Source organism: Phyllobates terribilis, unplaced genomic scaffold (assembly GCF_046119375.1).
Source record: "Phyllobates terribilis strain yellow unplaced genomic scaffold, ASM4611937v1 Scaffold_5__5_contigs__length_657084704, whole genome shotgun sequence".
NCBI lineage: Eukaryota > Metazoa > Chordata > Amphibia > Anura > Dendrobatidae > Phyllobates > Phyllobates terribilis.
In genome coordinates, this window is record NW_027362765.1 from 384064972 (window position 1) to 384090460 (window position 25489).

The 25489-nt window shown below is 41.3% G+C and overlaps 1 protein-coding gene and 1 long non-coding RNA gene across 2 annotated transcripts in view; one reads left to right on the forward strand and one right to left on the reverse strand.

The window, feature by feature from the left end:
- Nucleotides 1-25489, reverse strand: part of LOC141271584 (C-type lectin domain family 2 member B-like) — a 79774-nt gene that overhangs the window by 53675 nt on the left and 610 nt on the right. The gene's annotated exons all lie outside the window — the stretch shown is intronic.
- Nucleotides 586-25489, forward strand: LOC141271207 (uncharacterized). Its single transcript, XR_012321860.1, has 3 exons — nucleotides 586-698; nucleotides 4110-4250; nucleotides 25396-25489. It is a non-coding gene; the product is annotated as an uncharacterized lncRNA (long non-coding RNA).

The window sequence follows — 25489 nt, forward strand, 5'->3', positions numbered from 1 at the left end:
GTCCCCATCCCCTGGGCGCGTCAATACCATATGTGTATAGGACAGAAACCAAGATAAGTGATGGATATATCATCTAGTTTTGTGAAAACTGAAAAATGCAATATCACAAACCAAATATGATAGACAAACAGAGGCTGATTCCTCTTATAAAATAGCAAAAAAATAACTATATACTGCATATGATTCATAAAGAACTTCTGCACCACAGTAAATACTACAGGCCAGCAGGGGGCAGTAACTGCTTCTTGTGTAATGCTAGCTCTCAGGAGAAGCAGATCAAATTTCTACACAGTTTAGCACTAGGGCTAATTTGTGCCTTAAAAACAGAATCATTTTTGTGTTTTGTTTTTTTTTTCCCATTGACCAACATCAGTCATAACTTTTTTTTAATTTTCTTTGTTCTCACATGAACAGCCAAGCGACTATCACAAGATCATCATACACTAATGTCTCTGCACTCCCTATAGATAGAGCCCTGGCAGCATTAAGAAGAGCCTCATCTATATACAATATGGAGATTCCCAGCACTAGAAATACAGGTTTGTGTTATAAACCAGTGATAACGAGGCAGCTCTTCCTGTATTTGGATCCAGTCCATGATTGTAAGTAAAGAAGTGACTGCAATCATCTACATGCGCGATGGGTCAGCACACTGCCACTAATGAATACATGAACTCCAATACTGTGACAAATGTAAGGTACGTATTTTTACTATAAGACGCACCGGACCATAAGACACACCCCAAATTTTGGGGTGGAAAATAGAAAAATAATATTTTTTATAAGATGAGGGTCCATCTTATAGTCTGAATAGGTATCTTTCTGGGGGGGTGGGGAGGGGAGGTGGAGCGAGGGTCACAGGAGGCAGGGTCCCTCAGGAAGCCGGCGGAAGTGGAGGAATGCATCCTCCATTCCCTCCCTCAGGAACCCGGCAGCTACAGCAGAAGAGGTGAGATACTGCGGGGCCTGCGCCCTGGCTGGGACCTGGGGACGGGGCCTGCGCCCTGGCTGGGGCCGGGGCCTGCGCCCTTGCTGGGACCTGGGGCCGGGGCCTGCGCCCTGGCTGGGACCTGGGGCCGGGGCCTGCGCCCTGGCTGGGACCTGGGGCCTGGGCCTGCGCCCTGGCTGGGACCTGGGGCCGGGGCCTGCGCCCTGGCTGGGACCTGGGGCCGGGGCCTGCGCCCTGGCAGGGACCTGGGGCCGGGGCCTGCGCCCTGGCTGGGACCTGGGGCCAGCGTCAGGCTGTGAGCGGCGTGCGCTGCTTTCTGGTGCCTGCAGCCATCTTTCTGAAGCTATGAGCTACAGGAAAATGGCTGCCCGAGCTCCCAGACACAGATGGTGTCAGCTGGAGATGGTGACAGCTGTGCATGGCTGCTGTAAGCTCACGCTGCCGGGAACACGTCCGCTCCCGGCAGCGGGAGCCACTGACTGAGGTCACCGGAGTGCATTCAGTCAGCGCAGCTCCGGAGACCTCCTTTATGGCACTGCTGTACCGTGGGAATTTCTCACGATACAGCAGGGCCATAAAGGAGTTGACCGGAGCAGCGCTGCCTGAACTCCGGCGAACCCGCTTATGCAATGACGGGGCTGCTTTACGGCCCCGTCATTCTAGCGGCGGCAGCGGTTCAGAGCGGTCACATTCTATATGGCTGCTCTGAACTGGAGATCTTCGTGGGACACTCGTGGACTACTACGGAGGGGTAAGGATAAGGTTGTGGTTTATTATTTTATATTTTATTACAGGAGATCGATGGCTTCGGGGAATTAGGTGTCTAGGTGAGTATAGGTGTAGTTTTTTATTTTTTACTTTATTTTAGGTGGCGATCGGCGGGGACAGGTAATGTATGAACTAATTTATTGTAGGTAACCACTGGCCACCAATGACATGTATTTAAAATTTATTGGGGACACAGTAGGGCAATTTAAATAGCAGGATCAGGCTGATGGGAACTACTGCTCCCATCAAGCTGATCCTGCTGGCACGAGTGGACGGGGGACAGACATAGGCCGATGGGAGTAGTAGTGTCACATCAACCTATGTCTGCCTGCACGCACACACCCGCAGACATCGCACAGACACCGCGCACACACACACGCAGACATCGCACAGACACCGCGCACACCCGCACACATCGCACAGACACCCGCACACATTGCACAGACACCCACACACACCAATCATGACGGGTCTGGGAGGTGAGGCTGACCTGTGCGACCGTGGGAAAGTTCATGTGAGTTCATGCAATGCAGTCAAGCATGAACTCACATGAACCCTCTGAGGGCACCGCGGCGACTTCAAATGAACAGCTGATCGGCATCACCTGATACCTCAGCTGTTCATTTGAAATAACCGGCGGGAAAGCACAGCACAGAACGGGAAAGCCGGCGGTGAAGTCTTTTCACTGCCGGCTTCCCCGCCTGGGTCCTTCGCTCCCCGCTCCTTGGTGCTGCGCTCCCCGCCGGTCCTAACTTACGATCGGGATGGGAGGTGGCGAGGGGAGCGGAGGATCGGGGTGGGAGGCTGCGGGGAAGCAGTATGGGGCTGTGTGATTGTTTAAAAGCCGGCGGCTTTTTACCGCCCGCCGGCTTTTAAACAATCAGGAGAATTCTCCCACGCTGGGATGGCATTCTGATGACAGGCTGGATCTCAGCTGAGCGCTGCCATCCAGCTTGTCATCGTTCAGAGACACTGCAGAGCGCAGGCATTATGGGAACTTCCGATTCTGGTATTCGATATTGTAAAAGTATCGGAATTAAGTATCGGAATTCCGATACCGCGAATATCGGCCGATACCCGATATTTCAGGATCGGAATGCTCAACACTATTCAAAAGGTAAAAACACAAAACCTAGAAATGATTGATAAAAGTGAACAGGAGATAAAGAGTCCAGTGTCTGCAGCAATTAGTACAGGTGGTAGAGATCTTGCAGAACTGATGGGGTTAATATATAACTGGCAAACAACTGGGTGGAGTGAAATTCAGCAGTGGTGGATCTTTGCCAGTGATGCTCAGTGATACTTGAGTCGGCTATATTCACACATTGCGGGGTTTTTTCTACAGCAAAACCTGATCTCTTGTCAGGAGGGTTTTTTCAGGATTTTGCGTGGTTTTTGGATGCCAAAAGTGCAACTTTGCTTCCACCACAGAAGCATGAACACAGGTCACCAATGCAAGACATATGTGAAACTATATTAACCAGAGTTTCAAATGTAACGGTGGGGGAGGTGAATTGTTCAGGAATTGTTTAACTAAGACACTGGTAGTGCATTGATTTTGTAGGACACTATTTATTTTCACACTATGGTCTGCCATTGAGTTGCTCAGAGATTGTTCAATTTCACACCTCCATGGGCCATAGGTATTGTTCAAACTCACACCTAGCTCAGGCAATGTATACATTGTGAATAGCGAAAAAGCCCAAATGTCAACATTAAGGTGTAAATGGGAGACCACACTGCCCCTAAACACCAATCTATACTGACTCACAACAATCATTGTTTATAGGGAGAAAAAGGGAGTCATAATGGCTTAAAAAATATACATATTTTATTAGTGATAAGTTCATATAGAAAAATCAGCAGATCAAGACAATAAAGTGCAGAATGGCTACAACAAACAAGTCCATCCCCAGCCCAAGACAAAAAGTGCCTAATACATTCTAAAGTTATGCAAAATTGCAAGAGCAGTACATAAAGTGCAATGTAGGTAAGGTAAGGTTCCACACACCCATAGCAGCTGGGTGCCAGGTAATCAGTTATTCACTAGTATCATGTTAATGTATCTGTAGTAAACCTATGGCTCCACAGACTTGGAAGGGTGCCGAAAGGGCGTCCTCTGCAGCGTGTGCACATGGACATTACCTGTTAGATCTTCTCATATAGGTACCATACACATGATCAGTTTTTTAAATACATCAGATAAGGACTGCTCTGATCTGGGTTACCTTGACGTTGGTAGATCGGCTTAGTATACATTTTTTGCAAAAAAACGTGTCAACTAAATACCCTGTTTTTTATCACCTTTTTACTAGCACTTGCTGTTTACTGATACTTTTTTACAACAGAGTATTTTTATACGTTTGTTTTACTGTGTCCTTGTGTGTTTCAGGGTGATGGTCTTACCAATTTTGAGGGCTGAGGGCAGGCTGGCAGCACAAGAGGCGCAGTGGCGTACCCCGACGAGTGTTTTGTGGCATCCACAGCCGCTTTCTCAAGGGATTGTTCAATTTCACACCTCCACGGGCCATAGGTATTGTTCAATCTCACACCTAGCTCAGGCAATGTATTAATTGTACACATCACTAATTTAATTAAGCTGTACTATCCAAACTGCCATCTCCGGTGACCAAGACAAGATGGTAAAATCACAAAAATAAGTTTCACATACTGATCTACTTGCTTTTTTCACTAAAAATGCAACAAAACCTGATAGCTATGTTCATACTAGGCGTTTCACCACCTATTACTTCCAATGGGTGAAAAAATGCTGAAAGAAGTGGCATGCTGTATTCTGCAAAAAAAATGTGCAAAGCACAAAATACTAATCAAACAAAAGCCCTGATGTGTGCATGAGATTTCTGGAATCTCATAGACTTTGCTGGTACTGTAAAATGCAGAAGAAAATTTGCATAAAAAAGCATAAAAAAAAAACCGCAGTATGTGTAGAGGGGGAACCAAGTCAGAAAAGGGAGGACACAAAATGTCAGCTCCTGCTGTGTGTAATGTATCAGTATTTGTTTGGATGTTTCTGCTGTTCATGTAGATCAGATCCACGATATTATAGAGGATCTGTGATGTTTCCCTCCTGTCTGAGGACGGCAGAGGATAGAAGAGGAGACAAAGAGCTCGGAGATATCATCTATATATCAGATCCTCCGAATAAGAGAAAATTCAGAGTTGCTGAATATGAGTAAGGTCTCATACTCATCTGCGTGAAAAATGGACAAGTGCAATCTGATAAAAAAACGGATTGCACTCTGACCAATGTTAATTTAGGAGTCTCTGCTCATGTGCTATTTTCTTTTTTCCCTCTGCTCAGATTGGACTGCTGCAATTGTCCTCATACTGGACAAGACTCGAAAATGCAAGTCAATGGGTGCAATTTAAAAAAACAAAAAACGGACGGCACTTGGACCATGCAAGTATGCTCCAACTCGATGAGTTCTTCAGTGGTACCGCTTCTGGGTACCTGGTAGCATAGTCCATGACCACCAGGATGTATTGGTGGCCCCGGGCTAATTTGACCAAGGGCCCCACTAGGTCCACGGCAATCCTCTTAAAGGGGATTTCTATCACAGGTAGGGGGATTAAAGGACTACAGAAGTGGGAGGAGGGCGCGGTTATCTGGCAGGTGGGGCGGGACCTACAGTAGTTCAGGATCTCCCGGTAACACCATGGCCAATAAAACCTGAGTCCTCAATATCCTCTCCTGAGTTTTCTCATCCCTCAGGTGTCCCCCTAGAACATGTTAATGGGTCATATTTAATACCCTCTGTCGGTCGGGCCCTGGAACTAACAGCTGCTCCACTATCTCATCACCCCTTGGTTTGGTCACCTGATACAATAACTCCCCCTGCACTGCGAAATGTGGGTACCTGGTGTCCGCCCCCAGCTCTTGAGCAACCCCATTACAGACAGTGACATTGTCGCATGCGCCCTTCAACGTCAAGTCCCGAACTTGAGCAGACCCAAAGTTCTCTCCTGCCACCTCTAACTCAGGGAGGTCGGCCTCCTTGGTCACAGTCTCGTCCTCGGCGCCGGCAAGGACACACAATGGGAAATCATCCCCTTCAGATGTCGACGGGAGAATTTCCTTAGGGACCTGGAATTTGTCCACACGACTCAGTCGGGTACCTTTCCCCCACAAGTCCCAGAACAATGGGAAATCGCGCCCCAATATGACGGGATGTATGAGGTCCTTAACCACCCCAACCTCGTGGGATTAGGCACCACAATCTGTTCCCACTGTCACTGTGGCCACAGGGTAGTCTTTGGCGTCCCCATGTATGCAGTGGACACCCACAGTCTTGGCAGAGATCAGCTGGTGGGGAAAGTTGGCACTGATTAGGGTCACTAGACTCCCTGAATCCAACAGTCCAAGCACCATCACCCCATTAACGGACACAGCACATGTTTGTGGCCTCTCACTGGGTCAACAGTCCACACTATAGGCTGGATACGCATAATAGGAGACCCATCTGCCTAGGCTGCAGTCCATGGGTTCGGGGGACAATTGACACCTGGCGGCTACATGTCCAGGGTTATGACACCGCCAACAGACTAGATCTTTAGCAACCGTCCCTGTGGCACCTGCAGTGGGAGTGGGACGCCCCCCAGTGGTGGCTCTAGACCCCTTCCAAGGTGAACCCACCCCCTTTTGGGTATCCCAGTATGGAGAAGTGACTATTTCTGGTTTCTTGAGGGATTTCGAGGGATTTCTCATAATAATAATAATAATAATAATAACCACCTGGTACCTCTCTACCAGGCCGATAAAGTTATCTGCGTTCTGGGGATTGCCCTGGGCAACCCAAGTCTGTACTGGTTTGGTAAGGGAGTGCACAAATCTATCCATCACCACCCGCTCAACCATCTGGGCCGAAGTGGAGGACTCTGGCTGCAACCACTTCTGAATGAGATGCAGTAGGACAAACACCTGAGAGCGAGGGGGTTTGTCGCTGGCATACGCCCAATGGTGGACTCGTTGGGCTCTCACCGCCATATTGACTCCCAGGCGTGCTAAGATCTGTCTTTAGCTTGGCGTATTCCTTGGCATCTGCAGTTTCAAGTCGTAATATGCCTTTTAGGGTTCACCCCTCAAATATGGCGCCAGAACCTCTGCCCACTGTTCTGGTGGAAGTCTCTCCCGGTCAGCCACCCTCTCAAAGATAGTCCGAAATGCTTCTACATCATCCCCGGGGGTCATCTTCTGCATGGCCTGTCATAACTCCTTCCTGACGTGGGAGTCATCAATTGGCCCTGGGGGTGGGGTGGTTGTCCTGCCCTGGATGGCGTCTGTCTGAAGCTGTATCTGCTGTTGCTGCTCCTGTTGGTACTGCTGCTGCACCTTTTGCTGCAACTGTATCTGTTGAAGCAACAGTTTGGTCGTCTGCTGGTGCTGCTGTTGACTTTGCAAGTGCTGTTGGTGCATCGGTTGTTGGCTCTGCACCAGGTGCTTAACCTCTTTACCCCCCAAGGTGGTTTGCACATTAATGACCAGGCCAATTTTTACAATTCTGACCACTGTCACTTTATGAGGTAATTACTCTGGAACACTTCAATAGATCCCATTGATTCTGAGACTGTTTTTTCATGACATATTGTTCTTCATGATAGTGGTAAAATTTCTTCGATATCACTTGTATTTATTTATGAAAAAAAATGGAAATTTGGTGAAAATTTTGCAATTTTCAAACTTTGAATTTTCATGCCCTTAAATCAGAGAGATATGTCTCACAAAACAATTAATAAATAACATTTCCCACATGTCTACTTTACATCAGCACAATTTTCGAACCAACATTTTTTTTCGCTAGGGAGCTATAAGGGTTAAAAGTTGACCAGCGTTTTTTCATTTTTACAACAAAATTTTTTTTAGGGACCATATCACATTTGAAGTGACTTTGAGGGGCCTTTATTACAGAAAATTCCCAAAAGTGACACCATTCTAAAAACTGCACCCCTCAAGGTGCTCAAAACCACATTCAAGAAGTTTATTAACCCTTCAGGTGCTTCACAGGAATTTTTGGAATGTGGAAGAAAAAAAATGAACATTTATATTTTTTTCACAAAAATGTTACTTTAGACCCCAATTTTTTTATTTTTGCAAGGTTATCATTAAAAAATGAACCCCATAATTTGTTGTGCAATTCCTTCTGAGTACACAAATACCCCATATGTTGGAGAAAACCACTTTTTGGGTGCACGGCAGGGTTCGGAACGGAAGGAGCGCCATTTGACTTTTTCAATGTAAAATATGTAATTAGCGGACGCCATGTTGCGTTTGGAGAGCCCCTGATGTGCCTAAACAGTGGAAACCCCCCACAAGTGACACCATTTTGGAAACTAGACCCCTCAGGGAACTTATCTAGATGTGTGGTGAGCACCCTGAACCCCCAGGTGCTTCACAGAAGTTTATAACATTGAGCCGTAGAAAATAACATTTTCACAATTTTCCCCAAAAAATGTTTTTTCAGCCCCCAATTTTGCATTTTCATAAGAGTAACAGGAGAAATTGCGCCATAATATTTGTTGTGCAATTTCTCCTGAGTAAGCCGATACCCCATATGTGGGAGAAAACCACTGTTTGGGTGCATGGCAGGGTTCAGAAGGGAAGGAGCGCCATTTGACTTTTTGAATGTAAAATTTGCTTGAATAATTAGCGGACGCCATGTTGCGTTTGGAGAGCCCCTGATGTACCTAAACAATGGAAACCCCCCACAAGTGACACCATTTTGGAAACTAGACCCCTCAGGGAACTTATCTAGATGTGTGGTGAGCACCCTGAACCCCCAGGTGCTTCACAGAAGTTTATAACATGGTGCCGTGAAAATAAAAAAATCAAACTTTTTACACAAAAATGATCTTTTAGCCCCAAATGTTTTATTTTCACAAAGGTATGAGGAGAAAATGGACCCCAAAAACTTTTGTGCAATTTCTCGAGTATGCCGATACCCTATATGTGGGGAAAATACACTGTTTGGGCACACGGCAGAGTTCAGAAGGGAAGGAGCACTGTGTGACTTTTTGAACGCAAAATTGTCTGGAATAGACAGTGGATGCCCTGTCGCGTTTGGAGAGCACCTGACGCGCCTAAACAGTGGCAACCCCCCAGAAGTGACTCCATTTTGGAAACGACCCCTCAAGGATTTTATCAAGGGGTATAGTGTACATTTTGAACCCAGAGGTACGACAGAATTTGATAACATTAGGTCATCATATTGAATAAGTTGTCATTAGTGTTGAGCGCAAGTGCTCGCTACTTGAGTTTGCATCGGGTACTCAGGTATGCACCAAGTATAGTGGGTGCTCTAGTGACATGCTCGAGTCCCTGCCCTGCATGTTTCACGGTTTCATGCGATCGCAGAGCATGTAATACTACTTAGCTGGTCCATAAGGCCCAGGGCACAGCTACGCACTATTACTGAAAAGGTCAGGTTAATAAGCTCCTCCATGCTACCGGACTTCACCTAGGACATCCACCGGTCTCTGTGGCAGGTACACATGTTCCTGGAATCTTGCACGCACTCTCACACCAACTGTGGTATGACGCCTCACTCGGCCGCCTCCAGAAGTAGACTCAGGAACCAGGTTTTCTCTGCAGGCTTTATTATATGGCATAACGCCCTGCAGCTCCAGCAAAAATAAATACAGCCTTACTGGCAAAACAACAAATCAAAAGATAAACTATAGCACAGTCCATATATGTGTGTGCAGTTCCCCCACACAGGTTATGTCCAGCCTTCAGCTACTTCCTGAGCTATGGCTGACCAGTCTGGAGACCTTTCCTCTCCAAACACAACACACAGAAAAAAAAAAACAGGACTGAACATTTAAAACTGTCTCAGCCAAAGCCTGAGGGGAGGTATAGGAAATGATGTCCCTTCCACCTCTACGTCATTCCCATAAAACCATACCCTTTAAAAGAGTTAACCCCACTAGAATATAACATGCTGGCAGAAATTCAGTAGGTCTTAGTTCACACAGGAGAGCATCCTGAGTGACACATACCTCCCCTCACATATACTACCAGTGACTCTGGGAAGCTACATGGGTATTACCCTCTTCCCCTTTTTTTTTCAGAAATGTAATTATTTACTACTAAATGCAGGGCCGGCGGGCAGGGCAGACTAGGCTTCTGCCTAGGGCCCTCCGCTGTCTTGGGGGGGCCCCCAGTGTCTACAGCAGGAGCTTCACTGATAATAGCAGTGTGTGTGTATCTGAGGCATGTGCGGTGTGAGTGTGTGTGTGTGTCACCCCAGGCCTGGATGCCACAAATATTAAAGGCTGTGTCTGAGAGCAGGAGGGAGGTTCCCTGGTTAGGGACAATTAGCATACAGCACCATCTGTCCCAGGCCAGTAGGGGGAGCTGGCTGCCCCTATAAAAGCTGGAACTGGGGGCAGGGTTAGGGAGAACTGGACGACCTAGCTCAGGAGTGAGACTAGTCTCAGAGAAGGAGGGACAGTTCAGCTGTAGTTGAGGAGGTCATGAGGCAGTGGAGAAACTGCTAGCCAGGGACATACGGCGCCGAGAGCCTGTCCTGGCAGAAAGGGAGATTAATCTACCGGACATTGGGGTCCGAGGCTGTAAAGACTCTAAGTCCAGCAGCAGAGAACCAATCCGCGAGGGATTTCATGTCCTTTGGCCTAGAAAGCCCGGAGGCTCCGCCACAACAGAAGGGACCAGCAAAGCCAAGAGAGGCCAGAGGTAAAAGGAGCCCAAGTTGCAAGCCATATGGGTGAGAGTACACGGCACGCTCAGGGACGTGGGCTATTTTACCACTAAAGAGGGAAATAGAAAGAGCTTAGAAAGCACGGTAGGCCTACACCCTCACCCTGACCAGAGGGGCTTCCCGAGTGTTCTCAGACATCCAGGCCCCCTTCTAGCCAGTACTGTTGTTGGCTCATTACCATCTGTTATAATAAAGGCCCTGAACTGTTTAAGCGGACTCTGCATTCTGACCGTCGCGGACGGAACTATCACCCCCAATATGCACCTACACTGCCCTGGGGCTACACTCCTCCCGTGGGGAGTTATTCTACCTCTGTGCTGCACACCAACACCAGCCTCAGCGGTCTGCCCTGCAGCGGCGGTTATCCCTGACCGCAATCCACGGGTGGCGTAGTCGGACATTCAAAACACTGATAAATAGACCGCCACAATTTGGTCTGACCACCCTGAGCCACGGGATCGGGTTGCCACTACTACCCCCAGCATCGTACAGAAGCCCGGTCTTGAGTGCCCCGCGTCCCAGGGGGCGAGTCATGCGTATCTGAGGTATGAGTAGTGTGTGCTGTCGGTGATATATTTCTATGTGTTGATATGAATGTTTGTTATCCTGCATACATGTGCTGTGTGTAATGTGTGTATCAGCTGGGCATTTGTTGTGCAGCAAGTATGTGTACCATGTACATGTGTAGAATTGTGTGCCGTGTACGTTTATATATTTTATTGCATTATTCTAATTTGTATATATGTTAATAGTATATGTAGATAGCCAGGTATAGACACAGTGGCAGCATGTGTCACACAGTGTGTGTATGTGTGTGTGTGTGTGTGTGTGTGTCGCCCCTGAGGGTTCAGTCGCCACAGAGGTACTGCACCTCACCCAGAGGTGTGGCATCTCCTTCCCTCAGGTAAGGAGGGAGTACTGCCAGGGACCCTAATACCTGCACTCAACACTACACTACTCCAGGCCGGCTGGAAGGGCGTTATGCACTTCTTTTGCTGCCCCGCCCCTGGCTGGAGTGGGGGGAACCAGTAGTGGGTGGAGGACGCAGAACAGGGGAGCACTTGAATAGGAGGTGTATATAAAGGGGAGCCATCTTAGAGTAGGAGGTCAGTTCCGTCAGTAAGTCAGAGGAGGAGAAGTGAGAGGTTCGGGGCTCTGCAGGAGCTCTGCTCGGGAGGCAGGCTCGGCCTGTCATGCCCCAGGCTGAGAGAGGAGTGGGAGCAAGGGAGGAAGGCTCCAGGAACTGAAGGGATCCCAGGGGGTACGGTGAGTGCAGGACGGCACCCGTACGCCCTGAATCTGCCAAGTGTCAGAGGGATAAGGCCGCAAGAAGGGAACCGGTCCCTGGACTAGCCGAGTTACTTCAGGTCTCAGCTAGAAAACCGGAGGCTTCTGCACTTTCATGGTGCAGTTGCCACAACCGCACCTAAGCCGCCGTGAAGGGCACCAAGCCAGGTCCGGGAATTTCAAGTTGCCCAGAGGGACCTCAAGGTACCGGATCGGGACTTTGTGTGGCGGGGCGCAGGGCAGGAGGGAGAAGACCCAGCGTGGGAAGTCGGCTAAGAAAGGAACATACAGAGAGGGGTCCCGATAAATGCTTCTGATATGCTTGAGGGAGTGCTGAACCCCTGCCTGGTAAGCGCAGTGCGACGCGGGAGGTTGTCACCTGTACAGTGCAACCCGAGGAACCTAAATAACTGTGAATAAAACTCGGATGACTGCACCCCACTGTTTCTGTCAGTTATTTCTACCACGCTATCGCTCCTGCACTACAACGCCCAGCATCACCATCTGCACCTACACTGCCCTGGAGCTGTGCTCTGCCTATGAAGAGACGCACCAACCCAGCTGCCCTAACATCTACTCCAGAGGTCTGCAGCAGCGCCGGTACTCATTATCGGGAACCACAGGTGGCGTCACGAGACAAAACGGTTATTCATCCCATCAAGTAACAAACCCCTTTTAAAGAGTGACCCCAGAGTACGGGCCCGGGAGCCGACTGCCGTGACATCCCATAGAAGGTAACGGCCCGGGTACCGAGTTCCCCCCATATCCCCCTGGGCGAGGTGTGTCTGTGTGTCTTCCACATTTATAAATCCCGGCAGTGCAGACAAGAGTTAATAGGTGTAAACATATAGGCAATCATCCAACAAAGGAGCACAATGCTTCTCATTCATCGGGTGATTGGATTGTTTATGGCAGAACAAACATCCTTGTTCTCAGCAGCACATCGCGGGGTGTAAGCTGCAGATCTGCTGCTGATAACATGATCCTGTATGGGGACAAAGTGATCTATTAGTGATCGTTCTGTCTCCATCATTCTTCATCAGCCGGTGTAAAGAATCCGGAAGACAAGCACTGAACGTCTTCAATATCGATCACGCTCGTTTAACGGCCTGAACTCGGCGCATTTAAATACAACCGAAACGTTTCTGAGCACGGTGCACTATGTGAGCATTTAGGCTATGTGCCCATGATGCCGAAATGCTCCGGATTTTTTCCTGAGCGTTTCTGCATCTCCCTGGCAGAAAAAATGCATGCTTATTGTACATGCGGATTGTACATGTTTTTTCCTGCCAGGTAGAAGCGTTTGTGAAGCGTTTTTAACATGTGATTTCGCATGCGGGTTGTCCAAGCACTTGGAAAAGTGCTTGACAACTTGGTCACACTATATAAATCCATGCAACCGGCATAAATTTATATAGTGTGACCAAGTTACGATGCTTCAAATGCAGCATCAGTAGTAAAACAAAATAAAAATAAAAAAATAAATAAATATGTTGAAAAAATATATATATTATATATACTCGCCTTCCAATGGCCCCCGGTCTGTACGGTGCGTCCGGTGTCTTCGGAGGCTCATGGTGCTCTAAAAAGGACCTTCCATGACATCATTTAGTCATGTGACAGGTCACGCGACCGCCGACGTCAGTGGTCGCGTGACCTGTCACATGACTAAATGACATCATGGAAGGTACTTTTACCACCGCGAGCAGCCGAAGAGCCAGCAGTGCCGCCGGGAGCAGACAGGGGGCCATCAGAAGGTAAGTATATGTTTTTTTTTTATTTCAATTCTTTTTAACTACAGTTTCTATGATACCCGGGTCTAAAGGAGAGTCTCCTCTTCTCCAGACCCGGGTACCATCCGCGCATTGATTCACATAATATCCGCATGTGTACGTGTACTCATGCGGATATTACGTGGTCCAATGCAAGTCAATGGCGGCGATTTCGCCATGACTCCGCAAAATTAATGGTAGTGCTGCGGATTTTTCTGCAATGATAATTCGCAGCGGAAATTTCCGCCGCATGTGCACAGCACATGCAGATTATCATTGGGAAACATGGCAGACAACTTAACAAGCATTTTTAATGCGTTTTCGTGGCGGAAATGGTGCCGCGGAAACACATTAAATCCGCATCGTGGGCACATAGCCTTAGGGCTTCATTTCAAACTTTTGGCCACGGCCCCACTTTGTCTAAAACCGACCCTGACAAAATTTACATGTACAGTAAGCTACACACTCAAAGCACTGATTATATATCTCACTCACATATTTATATCTACGATAGAGATAGATAGATCTATCTACGATAGAGATAGATAGATCTATCTACGATAGAGATAGATAGATAGATCTACGATAGAGATAGATAGATAGATCTACGATAGAGATAGATCTACGATAGAGATAGATAGATCTACGATAGAGATAGATAGATCTACGATAGAGATAGATAGATAGATAGATCTACGATAGAGATAGATCTACGATAGAGATAGATAGATCTACGATAGAGATAGATAGATAGATCTACGATAGAGATAGATAGATAGATCTATGATAGAGATAGATAGATAGATCTACGATAGAGATAGATAGATAGATCTGCGATAGAGATAGATAGATCTACGATAGAGATAGATAGATCTACGATAGAGATAGATAGATAGATCTACGATAGAGATAGATAGATCTACGATAGAGATAGATAGATCTACGATAGAGATAGATAGATCTACGACAGAGATAGATAGATAGATCTACGATAGAGATAGATAGATCTATGATAGAGATAGATAGATAGAGATAGATAGATCTACGATAGAGATAGATAGATAGATCTACGATAGAGATAGATCTACAATAGAGATAGATAGATCTACGATAGAGATAGATAGATCTACGATAGAGATAGATCTATCTACGATAGAGATAGATAGATCTACGATAGAGATAGATAGATCTACGATAGAGATAGATGGATAGGTCTACGATAGAGATAGATGGATAGATCTACGATAGAGATAGATAGATAGATCTACGATAGAGATAGATAGATCTACGATAGAGATAGATAGATCTACGATAGAGATAGATAGATAGATCTACGATAGAGATAGATAGATCTACGATAGAGATAGATGGATAGATCTACGATAGAGATAGATAGATCTGCGATAGAGATAGATAGATCTACGATAGAGATAGATAGATCTACGATAGAGATAGATGGATAGATCTACGATAGATAGATAAATAGATAGATCTACGATAGAGATAGATAGATCTACGATAGAGATATATAGATCTACAATAGAGATAGATAGATCTACGATAGAGATAGATAGATAGATCTACGATAGAGATAGATAGATAGATCTACGATAGAGATAGATAGATCTACGAAATAGATAGATAGATCTACGAAATAGATAGATAGATCTACGATAGAGATAGATAGATCTACGATAGAGATAGATAGATCTACGATAGAGATAGATAGATAGATCTACGATAGAGATAGATAGATAGATCTACGATAGAGATAGATCTACGATAGAGATAGATAGATCTACGATAGAGATAGATAGATAGATCTACGATAGAGATAGATAGATAGATCTACGATAGAGATAGATAGATAGATCTACGATAGAGATAGATAGATAGATCTACGATAGAGATAGATCTACGATAGAGATAGATAGATCTACGATAGAGATAGATAGATCTACGATAGAGATAGATCTATCTACGATAGAGATAGATAGATCTACGATAGAGATAGATAGATCTACGATAGAGATAGATGGATAGATCTACGATAGAGATAGATAGATCTACGATAGAGATAGATAGATCTACGATAGAGATAGATAGATCTACGATAGAGATAGATAGATCTACGATAGAGATAGATGGATAGATCTACGATAGAGATAGATAGATCTGCGATAGAGATAGATAGATCTACGATAGAGATAGATAGATCTACGATAGAGATAGATGGATAGATCTACGATAGATAGATAAATAGATAGATCTACGATAGAGATAGATAGATCTACGATAGAGATATATAGATCTACAATAGAGATAGATAGATCTACGATAGAGATAGATAGATAGATCTACGATAGAGATAGATAGATAGATCTACGATAGAGATAGATAGATCTACGAAATAGATAGATAGATCTACGAAATAGATAGATAGATCTACGATAGAGATAGATAGATCTACGATAGAGATAGATAGATCTACGATAGAGATAGATAGATAGATCTACGATAGAGATAGATAGATAGATCTACGATAGAGATAGATCTACGATAGAGATAGATAGATCTACGATAGAGATAGATAGATAGATCTACGATAGAGATAGATAGATAGATCTACGATAGAGATAGATAGATAGATCTACGATAGAGATAGATAGATCTGCGATAGAGATAGATAGATAGATCTACGATAGAGATAGATAGATCTACGATAGAGATAGATAGATCTACGACAGAGATAGATAGATAGATCTACGATAGAGATAGATAGATCTATGATAGAGATAGATAGATAGAGATAGATAGATCTACGATAGAGATAGATAGATCTACGATAGAGATAGATAGATAGATCTACGATAGAGATAGATCTACGATAGAGATAGATAGATCTACGATAGAGATAGATCTATCTACGATAGAGATAGATAGATCTACGATAGAGATAGATAGATCTACGATAGAGATAGATGGATAGATCTACGATAGAGATAGATGGATAGATCTACGATAGAGATAGATAGATAGATCTACGATAGAGATAGATAGATCTACGATAGAGATAGATAGATCTACGATAGAGATAGATGGATAGATCTACGATAGAGATAGATGGATAGATCTACGATAGAGATAGATAGATAGATAGATATACGATAGAGATAGATAGATCTACGATAGAGATAGATAGATCTACGATAGAGATAGATAGATAGATCTACGATAGAGATAGATAGATCTACGATAGAGATAGATGGATAGATTTACGATAGAGATAGATAGATAGATCTACGATAGAGATAGATAGATAGATCTACGATAGAGATAGATAGATCTACGATAGAGATAGATAGATCTACGAAATAGATAGATAGATCTACGAAATAGATAGATAGATCTACGATAGAGATAGATAGATCTACGATAGAGATAGATAGATCTACGATAGAGATAGATAGATAGATCTACGATAGAGATAGATAGATAGATCTACGATAGAGATAGATCTACGATAGAGATAGATAGATCTACGATAGAGATAGATAGATGTACGATAGAGATAGATAGATAGATCTACGATAGAGATAGATAGATCTACGATAGAGATAGATAGATCTACGATAGAGATAGATGGATAGATCTACGATAGAGATAGATGGATAGATCTACGATAGAGATAGATAGATAGATCTACGATAGAGATAGATAGATCTACGATAGAGATAGATAGATCTACGATAGAGATAGATAGATAGATCTACGATAGAGATAGATAGATCTACGATAGAGATAGATGGATAGATTTACGATAGAGATAGATAGATAGATCTACGATAGAGATAGATAGATAGATCTACGATAGAGATAGATAGATAGATCTACGATAGAGATAGATAGATCTACGAAATAGATAGATAGATCTACGAAATAGATAGATAGATCTACGATAGAGATAGATAGATCTACGATAGAGATAGATAGATCTACGATAGAGATAGATAGATAGATCTACGATAGAGATAGATAGATAGATCTACGATAGAGATAGATCTACGATAGAGATAGATAGATCTACGAGAGAGATAGATAGATAGATCTACGATAGAGATAGATAGATAGATCTACGATAGAGATAGATAGATAGATCTACGATAGAGATAGATAGATCTGCGATAGAGATAGATAGATCTACGATAGAGATAGATAGATAGATCTACGATAGAGATAGATAGATCTACGATAGAGATAGATAGATCTACGATAGAGATAGATGGATAGATCTACGATAGAGATAGTTAGATAGATCTACGATAGAGATAGATAGATCTACGATAGAGATAGATCTATCTACGATAGAGATAGATAGATAGATCTACGATAGAGATAGATAGATCTACGATAGAGATAGATAGATAGATCTACGATAGAGATAGATAGATCTACGATAGAGATAGATAGATCTACGATAGAGATAGATGGATAGATAGATAGATCTACGATAGAGATAGATAGATCTACGATAGAGATAGATAGATCTACGATAGAGATAGATGGATAGATCTACGATAGATAGATAGATAGATAGATAGATCTACGATAGAGATAGATAGATAGATCTACGATAGAGATAGATAGATCTACGATAGAGATAGATCTACGATAGAGATAGATCTACGATAGAGATAGATCTACGATAGAGATAGATAGATCTACGATAGAGATAGATGGATAGATCTACGATAGAGATAGATAGATAGATAGATCTACGATAGAGATAGATAGATCTACGATAGAGATAGATGGATAGATCTACGATAGAGATAGATAGATAGATCTACGATAGAGATAGATCTATCTACGATAGAGATAGATAGATAGATCTACGATAGAGATAAATAGATCTACGATAGAGATAGATAGATCTACGATAGAGATAGATAGATAGATCTACGATAGAGATAGATAGATAGATCTACGATAGAGATAGATAGATCTTCGATAGAGATAGATAGATCTACGATAGAGATAGATGGATAGATCTACGATAGAGATAGATAGATCTATGATAGAGATAGATAGATCTACGATAGAGATAGATAGATCTACGATAGAGATAGATAGATAGATCTACGATAGAGATAGATAGATCTACGATAGAGATAGATAGATAGATCTACGATAGAGATAGATAGATCTACGATAGAGATAGATAGATCTACGATAGAGATAGATAGATAGATCTATGATAGAGATAAATAGATCTACGATAGAGATAGATAGATCTACGATATAGATAGATCTACGATAGAGATAGATCTATCTACGATAGAGATAGATAGATCTACGATAGAGATAGATCGATCTACGATAGAGATAGATGGATAGATCTACGATAGAGATAGATGGATAGATCTACAATAGAGATAGATAGATAGATCTACGATAGAGATAGATAGATAGATCTACGATAGAGATAGATAGATCTACGAAAGAGATAGATAGATCTACGATAGAGATAGATAGATCTACGATAGAGATAGATAGATAGATCTACGATAGAGATAGATAGATCTACGATAGAGATAGATAGATAGATCTACGATAGAGATAGATAGATCTACGATAGAGATAGATAGATAGATCTATGATAGAGATAGATAGATCTACGATAGAGATAGATAGATCTACGATATAGATAGATCTACGATAGAGATAGATCTATCTACGATAGAGATAGATAGATCTACGATAGAGATAGATCGATCTACGATAGAGATAGATGGATAGATCTACGATAGAGATAGATGGATAGATCTACAATAGAGATAGATAGATAGATCTACGATAGAGATAGATAGATCTACAATAGAGATAGATAGATCTACGATAGAGATAGATAGATAGATCTACGATAGAGATAGATAGATCTACGATAGAGATAGATAGATCTACGATAGAGATAGATAGATCTACGATAGAGATATATGGATAGATCTACGATAGAGATAGATAGATAGATCTACGATAGAGATAGATAGATCTACGATAGAGATAGATAGATCTACGATAGAGATAGATGGATAGATCTACGATAGATAGATAAATAGATAGATCTACGATAGAGATAGATAGATCTACGACAGAGATAGATAGATAGATCTACGATAGAGATAGATAGATCTACAATAGAGATAGATAGATCTACGATAGAGATAGATAGATAGATCTACGATAGAGATAGATAGATAGATCTACGATAGAGATAGATAGATAGATCTACGAAAGAGATAGATAGATCTACGATAGAGATAGATAGATAGATCTACGATAGAGATAGATAGATCTACGATAGAGATAGATAGATCTACGATAGAGATAGATGGATAGATAGATAGATCTACGATAGAGATAGATAGATCTACGATAGAGATAGATGGATAGATCTACGATAGATAGATAGATAGATCTACGATAGAGATAGATAGATAGATCTACGATAGAGATAGATAGATCTACGATAGAGATAGATAGATCTACGATAGAGATAGATGGATAGATAGATAGATCTACGATAGAGATAGATAGATCTACGATAGAGATAGATGGATAGATCTACGATAGATAGATAGATAGATCTACGATAGAGATAGATAGATAGATCTACGATAGAGATAGATAGATCTACGATAGAGATAGATCTACGATAGAGATAGATCTACGATAGAGATAGATAGATCTACGATAGAGATAGATGGATAGATCTACGATAGAGATAGATAGATAGATCTACGATAGAGATAGATAGATCTACGATAGAGATAGATAGATCTACGATAGAGATAGATGGATAGATCTACGATAGAGATAGATAGATAGATCTACGATAGAGATAGATAGATCTACGATAGAGATAGATAGATAGATCTACGATAGAGATAGATAGATAGATCTACGATAGAGATAGATAGATCTTCGATAGAGATAGATAGATCTACGATAGAGATAGATGGATAGATCTACGATAGAGATAGATAGATCTATGATAGAGATAGATAGATCTACGATAGAGATAGATAGATCTACGATAGAGATAGATAGATCTACGATAGAGATAGATAGATCTATGATAGAGATAGATAGATCTACGATAGAGATAGATAGATCTACGATAGAGATAGATAGATAGATCTACGATAGAGATAGATAGATCTACGATAGAGATAGATAGATCTACGATAGAGATAGATAGATAGATCTACGATAGAGATAGATAGATCTACGATAGAGATAGATAGATCTACGATAGAGATAGATAGATAGATCTATGATAGAGATAGATAGATCTACGATAGAGATAGATAGATCTACGATATAGATAGATCTACGATAGAGATAGATCTATCTACGATAGCGATAGATAGATCTACGATAGAGATAGATAGATCTACGATAGAGATAGATAGATCTACGATAGAGATAGATCTACGATAGAGATAGATAGATAGATCTACGATAGAGATAGATAGATCTACGATAGAGATAGATGGATAGATCTACGATAGAGATAGTTAGATAGATCTATGATAGAGATAGATAGATCTACGATAGAGATAGATCTATCTACGATAGAGATAGATAGATCTACGATAGAGATAGATAGATCTACGATAGAGATAGATAGATAGATCTACGATAGAGATAGATAGATCTACGATAGAGATAGATAGAGCTACGATAAGAGATAGATAGATCTACGATAGAGATAGATAGATCTACGATAGAGATAGATGGATAGATCTACGATAGATAGATAGATAGATAGATAGATCTACGATAGAGATAGATAGATCTGCGATAGAGATAGATAGATCTACGATAGAGATAGATAGATAGATCTACGATAGAGATAGATAGATAGATCTACGATAGATAGATCTACGAAAGAGATAGATAGATCTACGATAGAGATAGATAGATAGATCTACGATAGAGATAGATAGATCTACGATAGAGATAGATAGATCTACGATAGAGATAGATGGATAGATAGATAGATCTACGATAGAGATAGATAGATCTACGATAGAGATAGATAGATAGATCTACGATAGAGATAGATAGATAGATCTACGATAGATCTACGATAGAGATAGATAGATCTACGATAGAGATAGATGGATAGATAGATAGATCTACGATAGAGATAGATAGATCTACGATAGAGATAGATGGATAGATCTACGATAGATAGATAGATAGATCTACGATAGAGATAGATAGATCTACGATAGAGATAGATAGATCTACGATAGAGATAGATCTACGATAGAGATAGATCTACGATAGAGATAGATAGATCTACGATAGAGATAGATGGATAGATCTACGATAGAGATAGATAGATAGATCTACGATAGAGATAGATAGATCTACGATAGAGATAGATAGATCTACGATAGAGATAGATGGATAGATCTACGATAGAGATAGATAGATAGATCTACGATAGAGATAGATCTATCTACGATAGAGATAGATAGATCTACGATAGAGATAGATAGATCTACGATAGAGATAGATAGATAGATCTACGATTGAGATAGATAGATCTTCGATAGAGATAGATAGATCTACGATAGAGATAGATGGATAGATCTACGATAGAGATAGATAGATCTATGATAGAGATAGATAGATCTACGATAGAGATAGATAGATCTACGATAGAGATAGATAGATCTACGATAGAGATAGATAGATCTATGATAGAGATAGATAGATCTACGATAGAGATAGATAGATCTACGATAGAGATAGATAGATCTACGATAGAGATAGATAGATAGATCTACGATAGAGATAGATAGATCTACGATAGAGATAGATAGATCTACGATAGAGATAGATAGATAGATCTACGATAGAGATAGATAGATCTACGATAGAGATAGATAGATAGATCTACGATAGAGATAGATAGATCTACGATAGAGATAGATAGATCTACGATAGAGATAGATAGACAGATCTATGATAGAGATAGATAGATCTACGATAGAGATAGATAGATCTACGATATAGATAGATCTACGATAGAGATAGATCTATCTACGATAGCGATAGATAGATCTACGATAGAGATAGATAGATAGATCTACGATAGAGATAGATAGATCTACGATAGAGATAGATAGATAGATCTACGATAGAGATAGATAGATCTACGATAGAGATAGATAGATCTACGATAGAGATAGATGGATAGATCTACGATAGAGATAGTTAGATAGATCTACGATAGAGATAGATAGATCTACGATAGAGATAGATCTATCTACGATAGAGATAGATAGATAGATCTACGATAGAGATAGATAGATCTACGATAGAGATAGATAGATAGATCTACGATAGAGATAGATAGATCTACGATAGAGATAGATAGAGCTACGATAAGAGATAGATAGATCTACGATAGAGATAGATAGATCTACGATAGAGATAGATGGATAGATCTACGATAGATAGATAGATAGATCTACGATAGAGATAGATCTGCGATAGAGATAGATAGATCTACGATAGAGATAGATAGATAGATCTACGATAGAGATAGATAGATAGATCTACGATAGATAGATCTACGAAAGAGATAGATAGATCTACGATAGAGATAGATAGATAGATCTACGATAGAGATAGATAGAGCTACGATAGAGATAGATAGATCTACGATAGAGATAGATGGATAGATAGATAGATCTACGATAGAGATAGATAGATCTACGATAGAGATAGATAGATAGATCTACGATAGAGATAGATAGATAGATCTACGATAGAGATAGATAGATCTACGATAGAGATAGATAGATCTACGATAGAGATAGATGGATAGATCTATGATAGATAGATCTACGATAGAGATAGATATATCTACGATAGAGATAGATAGATCTACGATAGATAGATAGCTAGATCTACGATAGAGATAGATAGATCTACGATAGAGATAGATAGATCTACGATAGAGATAGATAGATAGATCTACGATAGAGATAGATAGATCTACGATAGAGATAGATAGATCTACGATAGAGATAGATAGATAGATCTATGATAGAGATAGATAGATCTACGATAGAGATAGATAGATCTACGATATAGATAGATCTACGATAGAGATAGATCTATCTACGATAGCGATAGATAGATCTACGATAGAGATAGATAGATAGATCTACGATAGAGATAGATAGATCTACGATAGAGATAGATCTACAATAGAGATAGATAGATAGATCTACGATAGAGATAGATAGATCTACGATAGAGATAGATAGATCTACGATAGAGATAGATGGATAGATCTACGATAGAGATAGTTAGATAGATCTACGATAGAGATAGATAGATCTACGATAGAGATAGATCTATCTACGATAGAGATAGATAGATAGATCTACGATAGAGATAGATAGATCTACGATAGAGATAGATAGATAGATCTACGATAGAGATAGATAGATCTACGATAGAGATAGATAGAGCTACGATAAGAGATAGATAGATCTACGATAGAGATAGATAGATCTACGATAGAGATAGATGGATAGATCTACGATAGATAGATAGATAGATAGATCTACGATAGAGATAGATAGATCTGCGATAGAGATAGATAGATCTACGATAGAGATAGATAGATAGATCTACGATAGAGATAGATAGATAGATCTACGAAAGAGATAGATAGATCTACGATAGAGATAGATAGATAGATCTACGATAGAGATAGATAGATCTACGATAGAGATAGATAGATCTACGATAGAGATAGATGGATAGATAGATAGATGTACGATAGAGATAGATAGATCTACGATAGAGATAGATAGATAGATCTACGATAGAGATAGATAGATAGATCTACGATAGAGATAGATAGATCTACGATAGAGATAGATGGATAGATCTATGATAGATAGATAGATCTACGATAGAGATAGATATATCTACGATAGAGATAGATAGATCTACGATAGATAGATAGCTAGATCTACGATAGAGATAGATAGATCTACGATAGAGATAGATAGATAGATCTACGATAGAGATAGATCTACGATAGAGATAGATAGATCTACGATAGAGATAGATAGATAGATCTACGATAGAGATAGATAGATCTACGATAGAGATAGATGGATAGATCTACGATAGATAGATCTACGATAGAGATAGATAGATCTACGATATAGATAGATAGATCTACGATAGAGATAGATCTACGATAGAGATAGATAGATCTACGATAGAGATAGATAGATCTACGATAGAGATAGATGGATAGATCTACGATAGAGATAGATAGATCTACGATAGAGATAGATAGATCTACGATAGAGATAGATAGATCTACGATAGAGATAGATAGATAGATCTACGATAGAGATAGATACTATAAGGGGGTGTAACTGCCTCTTGCCTGATTCTGCACTCCTCCCATTAACCAGCAGGTGTTGTATAAACAGCTCTGCTTGCCCTTTAAATGTAGGTGTTTTTAGCCCAGAAGAAGACATGTCTGTCCATTTAGTTGTAGGCTTGTAGCCCAAAAGTGGCATGTAAGGCAGAGTAGTTACCCATCAGGGGGAGGTTACCTTGCCGTTGTTGATGGGCACACATGAATTGGCCAATTTATGCACTAAAAACCTTCATTGTTTGCAAGTACTTGTTGCTGAGCAAAACAGTTTAGATCTAATATTTTCATTGTTAAGACGTATCTTGGCCATATGGAGTGATGCTGCATTCTTCTGAGAGATTAAATATATATATATATATTTATTTTTATTTTTTATTTTTTTTTCCTCAGAAAAATATGTGTAAATGACAGAGTAATTCTCCATGTAAAACCTCTTGTTAAAATCGCATTGCAATCGGATCGCATTTGGATGTCATATGGATGC